This window comes from Dreissena polymorpha, chromosome 3 (assembly GCF_020536995.1).
Source record: "Dreissena polymorpha isolate Duluth1 chromosome 3, UMN_Dpol_1.0, whole genome shotgun sequence".
Taxonomy (NCBI): Eukaryota; Metazoa; Mollusca; class Bivalvia; order Myida; family Dreissenidae; genus Dreissena; species Dreissena polymorpha.
In genome coordinates, this window is record NC_068357.1 from 127,714,317 (window position 1) to 127,724,906 (window position 10,590).

Consider the following 10,590-nt stretch of genomic DNA (forward strand, 5'->3'; position numbering starts at 1 on the left):
CAAAATTGCCTTTTACTATAACTTCTTCATTTCTACACCAATTCACTTCTAATTGATGATGAACTTCTCTTATGACAATACGGTCAATCTCAGCTATGCATGGCCCCATTACCAACCCTGGGGCACACCTAGGTCAAACATTCGGCGTGGGGATACGCGTCGGCCTCTGCCGCGCCATTTCTAGTTTTAGTTCTGGAACTGAAGAACAAGTCATGTGTTAAAGATATATTTCAGGAGAATAGACAACTGTTATAATAATGATCACCTAATTCTGTTTATGAATGTGTTGTTTTTAGCTCACCTGAGCACAATGTGCTCATGGTGAGCTATTGTGATCGCCATCATTGCCTTTTGTCCGTCGTGCGTCGTCCGTCGTGCGGCGTCAACATTTACCTTGTTAACACTCTAGAGGTCACATTTATTGTCCAATCTTCATGAAACTTGGTCAGAACATGTGTCTCAATGAAATCTTAGCAGGGATTGAAACTGGGTCACATGAGCTCAAAAACTAGGTCACTAGGTCAAATATAAAAAAAACATGTTAAGTCACTTTTTTGGTCCAATCTTTATGAATCAGCTTGCATTTTTGTTCAGAATAGTCTAGTTCCTTTTGCTCTCAGGTGAGCGCCTTATGGCCTGATGGCCCTCTTGTTTTTGAAAATTATGAATAAATTACGTTTTGAATTAACTGTATTTTCCCTCTTCCTTTAACAAAGTCAGGCTCAATGAATGTGCATTAATTGAACAAAATTAGAAAGAAAATTTTTTAAGTCTAGTTAAGATCCAAATGAACATGAAATTTGAAAATGATGAATTTCATTTTGATTTATACTTATTTATATAAAGGCGATTTTGAAAAAAACTTATCATATTAATCACTCTTAACACCTCATCGGATGATCCCTTATAAAATATATCGCTGTGATGGCACAGGGGCGATTCATAACACATGTTACAGTTTTGAAGGGTTATTTTCCACATAATGAAAAAAAAATGCAAAACATATTTGAATAGAGGACACTTGTTTGCACATACAACACTGTATTATAGTATACACTTACATACATTACATAAACAATTGATTTTTTTTTATACAGAATATGCTGTATGGGTTAAAGCGCTTTGAAAAGCCACGATAAAGGGGAAACCCACAAAGAAAACATGAAATTGAGAAGCAAACAGGGGTCCTGCATTGTGCTTTTTGGTGAAACAGGAAGGTGCTATTGTTAAAACTGTGCAATCTAAAACAGACATTAACAACAACAGCCCTGTGAAATACAAAATGTTATAGTAACTGACTTCTGTTTAAATGAAATGAACTAGTCTGTTTGATGTGAGCATATAAAGAGACAGTGTGTTTGTTTGTAATAACTTTAAAAAGTAAATACATATGTGAGACTCATTGAGTTAAGGATGGATAACATTTATGTGTATGTTATAATTAGAAATAACACAAATGATTTATTGTGAAATTAGTTTAATGTGTTACAGCAAATAAATGATATATACTGTGTTAATCTGGCTTGAAAATGCATTTTTTTAAGGAAACTAACATACGGTTCTCGGCCTTGAAAATGAAAATTTGGCCTTAAAAAGTCCTTGAAAAGTGCTTGAATTTAGGTTTGAGATTTTTGTTTGAACCATGTAAATATGATAATTATCTGGCCGTTATTATAATTTGTAGATAATTGAGCCCAACTTTGGGAAAATAAGGTTTCATGCATGTGAGTTAAGTGTTGTCTGTTTAAAGGAAGTATTTTCTAGGAGAAAATCAAGTTTAGGAGGAAAGTGTGGTCTTTGATTAGCCTGTGCAGACTGCAAAGATGAACAGGGACAGAAATTTCCGACCATGCATTGGGCCCAGATTTTCCCACAGTGACGCTCAAATTATGATGCCATGTAATTGTTGCATAACCCAGCATTGTCACTATGTTATTTTTGTGGCAGGGTATCGACTGTATGAACCTGGAGCATGAGAAGTGGTGTGACGTGAACGTGATCAGTTCTCTATTGAAGTCTTTCTTCCGCCAGCTTCCTGAGCCACTAATTCCCGATGGTAAGTCTGGCAATTTGATGCTGGTTTTTATCATCCCCGCCATAGGTGGAGGGATTTTGTTTTGGCGTTGTCCGTCCGTCTTTCCGTCCGTCCTTCCGTTCATCCGTCTGGAGCCATATCTTGGAAGTGCTTGGGCGGATTTCATTGAAACTTGGTATGAGTATATATATGGATAACAGGATGATGCAGGCCAAATGGCATTGTACACCATCTGTTAATAGCAGAGTAATGGCCCTTTGTATCTTGAAAAAATGTTTTTTTGAGTGTCAAATATAACATTTTGTGTCCAGAAGCATATTGGCATGGGTTATCAATTCAACGAATTTGCTTGTTTACTTTATTACAGTGATTTTTTTGGTCTTTATAAAGTACTAAAAAATGGCACTTTTGCAATAAGGACAAAACTGCAAATTTCCAAATTGCTTTAAAAAAAATCCTGATTGATGGTCTCAAAAAAAAGTTTTTTTTTTTTATTTTTTTTTTTAAATAACATTTAGTTACTTTCCCTATGCAGCTCTATGGCTTGAACCTAAGTTATCATAATATTGACAACTTGATTACACTTAGTTATCAATGTTTATGTATGTTGAAGCAAAAAATAAAATACACCAATTTCCCAATCTGAAGAGATCATGAAGAGAATTTTTCCATATTTTTCCCATATTTTTCCCATATTTTTCCCAATTGGGCTGGTACCTGTACTTTTACCAATTGGATAAAAAAAATTGCTGAATTATATCGGGAACAAAAAAAAATCTAGAGAGATACTACTGTTATCTTAAAGATACTTTAAAATCTTTTATGTTTGTTGGCATGAAATTTCTTGGTTAAAAAAAGACTTTTAGGCTAATCATTTCATCGATTTGTAATGTTGAAAAAATGATGAATTTGTGATGTGTTTGTGTTAAATTTGTGGATCGTTCAACCGATGACATCAATGACAATTATAAACCCACAAATAATAATGATTGTTCAGTATTTCTCTATTTTACGCTACTTAGCTTAAAATAAACCATATGGATGGTTTGGTTGCAGACCTGTACCAGCCATTCATCGATGCAAGCCGTAATAAGGACCCGGAGAAGCGCATGTTGAAGCTGAAGGCACTCATACACAAACTGCCGGAGCACCATCTAGAGACGTTCAAACACCTTGCGCGACACCTGAACCGCGTAGCCCAGTACGCTGACGTCAACAGGGTAAGTCCGCCCAGGTCAAGGAGGTAACGGGTTCAATCACGCTATGGGAGCATTGTTTAGATCTCCCTTAGAGACTCCAAGTACTGATTCTACCCTGGAAAAGAACTCGAGAGTGTTTCAATAAGCATTTTGCTTTTTATGCAACTGAGCTAAATTAAATAGTTTTAAACCAATCAGGGTAGGGACATGTATTGGTGTTGCATTAATATTACCTTCGTTAAACTCGATGTTTTTACCGTCCGACAAACAATGTTTTTTAGGGTGCTGGTGTTACCCACTCTGTCAGGTTATCCGCAGTTGGTAAGACTCTTTAAAATGTTTGTAAAAGTTTGTGGTTGAACCTACTTCCACATATCTCAAGCCATCAATTGAAACTTTATACATGAAGTTACGATATGCAATACTTGTTTTATCTCTAGTGATCCACAGATGCCCTTGTTTCATCCGCATGTAGTACAGGTCAATTTATTATCTGTATTTTCATAAAATATACATTTACTTGTTCCGGAATTTTGTCCGCTCACCCATGAAGGCTGATGCATTAGTTGTTATTTTCAATCATAATCAAGAATTGCTCTGATGCAGGATTCAAATCGGTAATCCAATAGAACTGTTTTATATCATTATAAATAAATTGACGAAGACTGTGGACACAAGTCTGTTCTTGTGGTCAACATTTATTCCAACATTGTCTTTCCGTTATGACTATATTGGTCAACTTCAGAAATAGATAAACACATCCATGGACTTTGTTAACAAAATGAGCACCCACCCTATGCCCATTACAGTCAATTATCCACACTTTCCTGAGTTGTTTGCCCTTGTTTCTTCCCTAGTGATCCACACTTTCCTGAGTTCTTTGTCTGTGTTTCATCCTTAGTCATTTACATATTCCAGAGTTATTTTCCCTTGTTTTATTTGTAGTTATTTACACTTTCCTGAGTTATTTTTCCTTGTGTTATCTGTAGTAATTTAATAAAAAAAGACCACTTATAATGTTGTTAGAACTTCAAGTCCTACCCTTTTTTCAAAATAATTGTATTCCTATGTATATTTTGTAGTTTTGTGATTATTTTGGAAATAAAATATGTTTAAACTAAGTAATTTACACTTTCCTGAGTAATTTTCCCTTGTTTTATCTGTAGTAATTTACACTTTCCTGAGTTATTTTCCCTTGTTTTATCTGTAGTAATTTACACTTTCCTGAGTTATTTTCCCTTGTTTTATCTGTAGTTATTTACACTTGCCTGAGTTATTTTTCCTTGTTTTATCTGTAGTAAAATAATAAAAAAGACCACTTATAATGTTGTTAGAACTTCAAGTCCTACCCTTTTTTCAAAAGAATTGTATTCCTATGTATATTTTGTAGTTTTGTGATTATTTTGGAAATAAAATATGTTTAAACTAAGTAATTTACACTTTCCTGAGTTATTTTCCCTTGTTTTATCTGTAGTAATTTACACTTTCCTGAGTTATTTTCCCTTGTTTTATCTGTAGTTATGTACAATTTCCTGGGTTATTTGCCCTTTTTTCATCCTTAATGGTCCACACTTTCATGAGTTTGTTGCCCTTTTATCGTCCTTAATGGTCCAAACTCTCACGAGTTTGTTGTCATTGAATGTTAGCTGACAAAGGGTTGTTTGGGTGTAAATCATTTTTAGCTCGGTTGTTTTCGGAGAAAACCCGAGGTATTGTCATACAGCTCGTCGTGTTGTGTCGTCCGCCGTCCACGTCATGCTAAAACCTTAACATGTTGTCAAGGTTTTGAACATTGGCTATAAAATCTAAGTGCTTCCACCTACAACTTTGAAACTTAGTATGTAGCTGCACCTTGATGAGTTCTACACGCCTGACCCATATTTGTGTCACTAGGTCAAAGGTCAAGGTCACTGTGACCTCTAAAGAAAAATATAATAATTTCTGACAAGCTTTCATTTATTAAAAAATGCACCTGCAGCCGAGTGTTGGCACCCTTTATGCAATGCTCTTGTTTGAATGATTACTTTGACAGCCTCTACATGCTGTTGTTATTCTGTATTCAAACTAGAGCTGCAACAGTTTGAATCAACTTAAAAATATTATGTAGGAATGGCAAAATAGTCTGTAGGTATAACTAAATCATTTGATGGGTTCTTGTCCCAAAGCAGTTGAAAAATGTTAATTAAAAAGCAATTTGAAGACACAGTATAGTGATTTTTATGCCACCGGATTAAATGAATGGGGGTATATTGTTTTTGGCCTGTCTGTCTGTCATTGTGTGTGTCAGTCAAAAACTTTAACCTTGGTCATAACTTTTGCAATATTGAAGATAGCAACTTGATATTTTGCATGCATGTGTATCTCATGGAGCTGCACATTTTGAGTGGTGGAAGGTCAAGGTCATTATTCAAGGTCAAAGATGGCTTCAAAGCGGCGCAGTAGGGGGCATTGTGTTTCACAAACACAGCTCTTGTTTCTTTTGACAACCCCTGCAACAAAGTAGAGATGTTTTTTGTGTATGGTTTTAGCAGAATATATGTTTTTATTGTTGACAAAAAATCTTTTACCCAGGAATATTTTAGATTTATATATTTTTTACTGCAAAAATAATGGTCAGAATATAATAATAATTATTGCATTATTTTTTCCATTAGTTACATCGGTCTTCATATATCTTTAATGTTAAGTGACACATGAAAAGTGTGCAGAATATGTGTTTGTCACCACAATGTTGACATGAATAGGAATTGATAAGTCTGGAGTCATATTGCCTACAAAAATGTATAGAGTCATAATGCAACCTGCTCCAAATATTGTAAAATCATTTATACTTGGGAGCATTCAATTTCGTGGTTAAAAAAAAGACATTCCTGGACACATTGATTTTGGAAAGAACAATAACCACCTTTTTGATGTGTTTGTGTTAAATTTCGTGGATTGGTAAACCCAAAAAAATCAAAGAAAATTAATGTCTGACGAAGATAAATGATTTTACAGTAGTCTGGTAATTCTTTCAGATGCAGGCCAAGAACCTTGCGATCGTGTTTGGGCCGACATTGATCCGCAAGGCTGACGACAACATGGTAGCCATGGTGACAGACATGTCGGACCACTGCAAAATCATAGAAAGCATCATTCTCCATGTATGTACTGTACTTAAGCTTATATAAGGCACAGCCATGTAAAACGCACACCAATTCTGGAAAGGAAAATTTTGGTGTAAAACTATAATATCTTACGGAACACTGAAATGTCCAGGACCACAAACAGTCTTCACCTGATTTTTTCAGAACACCAGGCTCTCAAAATCACTTTTCTGAAGACCTTTAACTTACCCAGCTGTCTTGTAATGCAGCTTATTGAAAATTCTATGAACTGACTTAATTGTGGGTTTAATTAGTTATCAAGAATTATATTTATTTTGTTTGTGTGTAACTTGTTATGTTTCTAGTTGGTTAACTGCTACCATATTTCACCACAGCAAGAATACAGTTGTTATTTATAATCTGCCATAATAATCTTTTGTGAAATAAAATTGAAGTAAAAAGAACTACACAATAAGACCAATTAGGACAATCTTCACTTGCCCCAAGCTAACAGCAAACATCCAATTCTTAAGGCTAGTGGATTAGAAACTAGTGGATAAGAGGCTAGTGGGTTTGAGGCTAGTGGGTTAGAAGCTAGTGGATTAGAGGCTAGTGGATTAGAGGCTAGTGGGTTAGAGGCTAGTGGGTTAGAGGCTAGTGGGTTTGAGGCTGGTGGGTTTGAGGCTAGTGGATTAGAGGCTAGTGGGTTAGAGGCTAGTGGGTTTAAGGCTAGTGGGTTAGAGGCTAGTGGGTTAGAGGCTGGTGGGTTTGAGGCTGGTGGGTTTGAGGCTAGTGGGTTTGAGGCTAGTGGGTTAGAAACTAGTGGGTTAGAGGCTAGTGGATCAGAGGCTAGTGGGTTAGAGGCTAGTGGGTTAGAGGCTAGTGGTTGATGGGGTTTGAGGCTGGTGGTTGGCTGTGGTTTGAGGCTAGTGGGTTAGAGGCTAGTGGGTTAGAAACTAGTCGGTAAGAGGTTAGTAGATTAGAGGCTTGTGGGTTAGAGTCTTGTGGGTTAGAGGCTAGTGGGTTTGAGGCTAGTGGGTTAGAGGCTAAAAGGTTACAGGGAAGTTTGCTCAAAAAGGCTTGGGTGTGCCTAAAGACCAGTGGAAGCAACCATATGATGACATTTTCTGATTAAGTATTGGCATCATCTGCAGTTAGCTGAGGGTTTGTTATTTTACAAAGATTTGCTACATGCTTTATGTTTGTTTCTGTGTGAGTGGTTCTTTGGCTCCTGTACATGCTACATGTTTGTTTCAGTGTGAGTGGATCTTCGGCTCCTGGGACATGGACAGCAGCGTCCCCACAGATGACAAGGCTGCAGAGTGCATGTCCTTGGTGTCAGCGCCCTCCAGCAGTAACATGAGAGAGGAGGCCGGTATGGACTGGTTCATTCACCCATTACCACTGAGATACTCACTTTGACGTAGTCCTTTAGAAAATCAAATTAAATATAGATTATACTTTTAAAGGCTTAGTTTCAAATCATGTGATACTGATGAGTTGCAAACATCATAAAACCTGACCAGACTGTGGCAGGCTTTAGCGATTTAATGCTTACACACTGACACAAATTACTTTTTTGTATTTTTTTTATTCATTTTGTATACAACTAGTAGTTAGAAACTCAACTGTGAAAGTCAAACCTATATTTGATCTTCTTACCAAAGTTTGTATATAGATTTAATGCATCATGTTTATTTTTGTCTTATTTTGGTTCCTTCCATGATGAGTCATTGCACAAACGATACATTTGTTCATCGTCATTTCATTTTCTCAGTAAGTCTGAGCAGGCTTTTTGGTGGAAAGACATTATTCGATGAACTAGCCGAGGAACAGCCTTTTCATTGAAGAAATAACCCTTTAATTGATCCGTCAATTTCTGTTGAAACAAAAAAGAACTTGAAATGGTGCGGCAGAGGCCGACGCATATCCCCACGCCGCATGTTTGACCCAAGGGACGCCCCAGGGTTGGTAATGGGGCCATGCATAGTTGAGAGTGACCGTATTGTCATAAGAGATGTTCAGTATCAATTTGAATTGTCTTTTCAAGTTAGAAATAAAGATAAGCATTGTTAGATTAATAATATGGCTTTTATTTTTTACGATATATTGATATGAAATGTAAACATCCAATGTAAATATGGAAATAAAATGTCAAAAATGTAGTCCACTATGTACATGTAATTGAAGAGTAAAGGCTGGTAGGCATGTGTTGACATGTAAAGCATAAGTTTAAAAGACACCCAGAGTTTCCTCCCCTATAAAATCATTATGCTGCTGGATAAGATGGTTTATGTGCAATCCTCTAAAAGCGTATTTCAATCAACTTTGATGTTTTTCTTCTTTCAGAGTTAAACCCACGTGAGATTGTTTCAAGTATCGTCTCTGCAGCCAATCGAAAACTTCGGGGTGAAAGCCCAGCTCGCGTCTTGCCGCCAGACAAACTGAAGCGTGTCCGTGTCAGACCCACCCCTTGGCTACAACGAGCGAAACATAGACAATGAGATTCTCATTAGGACGCAAAAGATCGACACAACATCCCGCAGCAGCCCGAATCTAGCAGCCATGCAGCATAGCACTGGACCTGCTGAAACCATTACCGGATCTACCAGACAGACGCATGGCAAAGTCCCAAGACTTTGTAGACCGCGAATTTTCTGACTTCGATTTCATCGATTCGGAGAAAGAAAATTCGGTGGCTTTTCTTACGCCGATGACGCAGTATTTTTCGGACGAGTCTCTACTGGACCGGAATGACGAGTTGGAGCTCTCCCACGGCAGCACATCACTCCACGGGAGTTTTAGCCGACTCCGACGTGAGACGATCGACAGTCTGAGGCGCATTGAGCTGGAGGCGCGTGCCATTCGGGAACGGGAAGAACGGGAAGAGCGCCGACAGCGCGAGGAAAAGAAGCGTCAACTTGAGCGGCAAAGAATTGAGGCAGATATCCTGCAGACGCAGCGTGAGCTAGAGATTGAGGACAGGCATAGCGTGGAAGATCTGCTCCAAGCAACAACTGGATATTCACTGAGTCTGCACCCACACGGAGAAACGCCAGAAGAATCGGGTAGAACCAAACGGTACGGTGGTAGAGACTCACACAGGAGTGATAAGCATATTGTTGTGAAGAGTAATGCTGGTTCTAACTATCGGTCAGCGCGGCAGCCCCGACAGACGAGCGCAGGGTCGCTGTCATCGCAAGCGAAACGAACGGGCTCAGTGGAAAATATGGCGGACGGACACAGCTTTCCAAGTGCTATTAACCGCCCCACCGCCCAGGTGAAGGCTCAGTCTAAGAGGGACTCAGCAGAGATAAAGCGGCGAAGTGCGGGTTTAACCCGGACAGGTTCAGTGCGGCGCGGTTCTCTGGATTCCCTGATTGACTTGCTGGAGAGGCGGGACAACCGTATGTCCTGGGCTTCCACAGACTCCGATGAGGGATTTGATTTGCTAGCTACGCTAACCTCGACTTTCGATAAGAAATTGCAAACATTATCTAGTGCTAAAATGTCCAATTGTGCATCATCATCAAAGCCTCCTAGGTGGGGTCTGAATTCAAATGGTGGCAGTGTAAGTAATGGCGCTTTACCTGATGCAGGCGATTCCCCGGCAGCTCAGACGGCACAGCACCGACTCCCTCCACAGCCTCCCCTGTCCCACTTCTCTCGACAAGCAGCCATGCAGGCAGATAATCAGGGTCAAGGAAAGCAGTACAGAGATCCCAGCCTACACAGGACGCCACCGAAATCGGACGCGAAGATAGGATTGGCGACCAGATTTGAGAGAAGCACCACTCACAATCCTCTATGAAGGCCACAGTGAGCCAAGTCTTAACCTTCTGGTTCGGTCAGGTAGCAACAATAGCGGTATCAACCTGCACAGTGATGTTACATACTCGGCTGATAGCGCTGTTGTCCAAGGGGTTGCTTCTAGGGTGATGGAACGTTCTGAGAGTAACGCTGTAATCCAAGGGGTTGCTTCTAGGGGGATGGAACGTTCCGAGAGTAGTGCTTCAATTCATGGGGTTGCTTCTAGGGGGATTGAAAGGTCCGAGAGTGATTCAAGGGTTGCCTCAGTCATGGTCGTGATTTCCAGTCCATCGATAATGTCTGCTGACAGCAGCGGTCGCATGGCAATACAGCAACACGTCTCTAAACCTCTCACTGCATACCAGTCACCGCTAAAGTCGTTCTTAAACTCGCAGAATGACGGTCTCCATGGTGACCCCTTAAGGACAAAAACCCCACCAAAACGTCCAGACTACCGGCC

The 10,590-nt window shown here is 39.2% G+C and overlaps 1 pseudogene; it reads left to right on the top strand.

Annotated features, from left to right (window-relative positions):
• Nucleotides 1-922: 922 nt before the first annotated feature.
• Nucleotides 923-10,131, top strand: LOC127872581 (uncharacterized; annotated as a pseudogene).
• The last annotated feature ends 459 nt before the right edge of the window (nucleotides 10,132-10,590 follow it).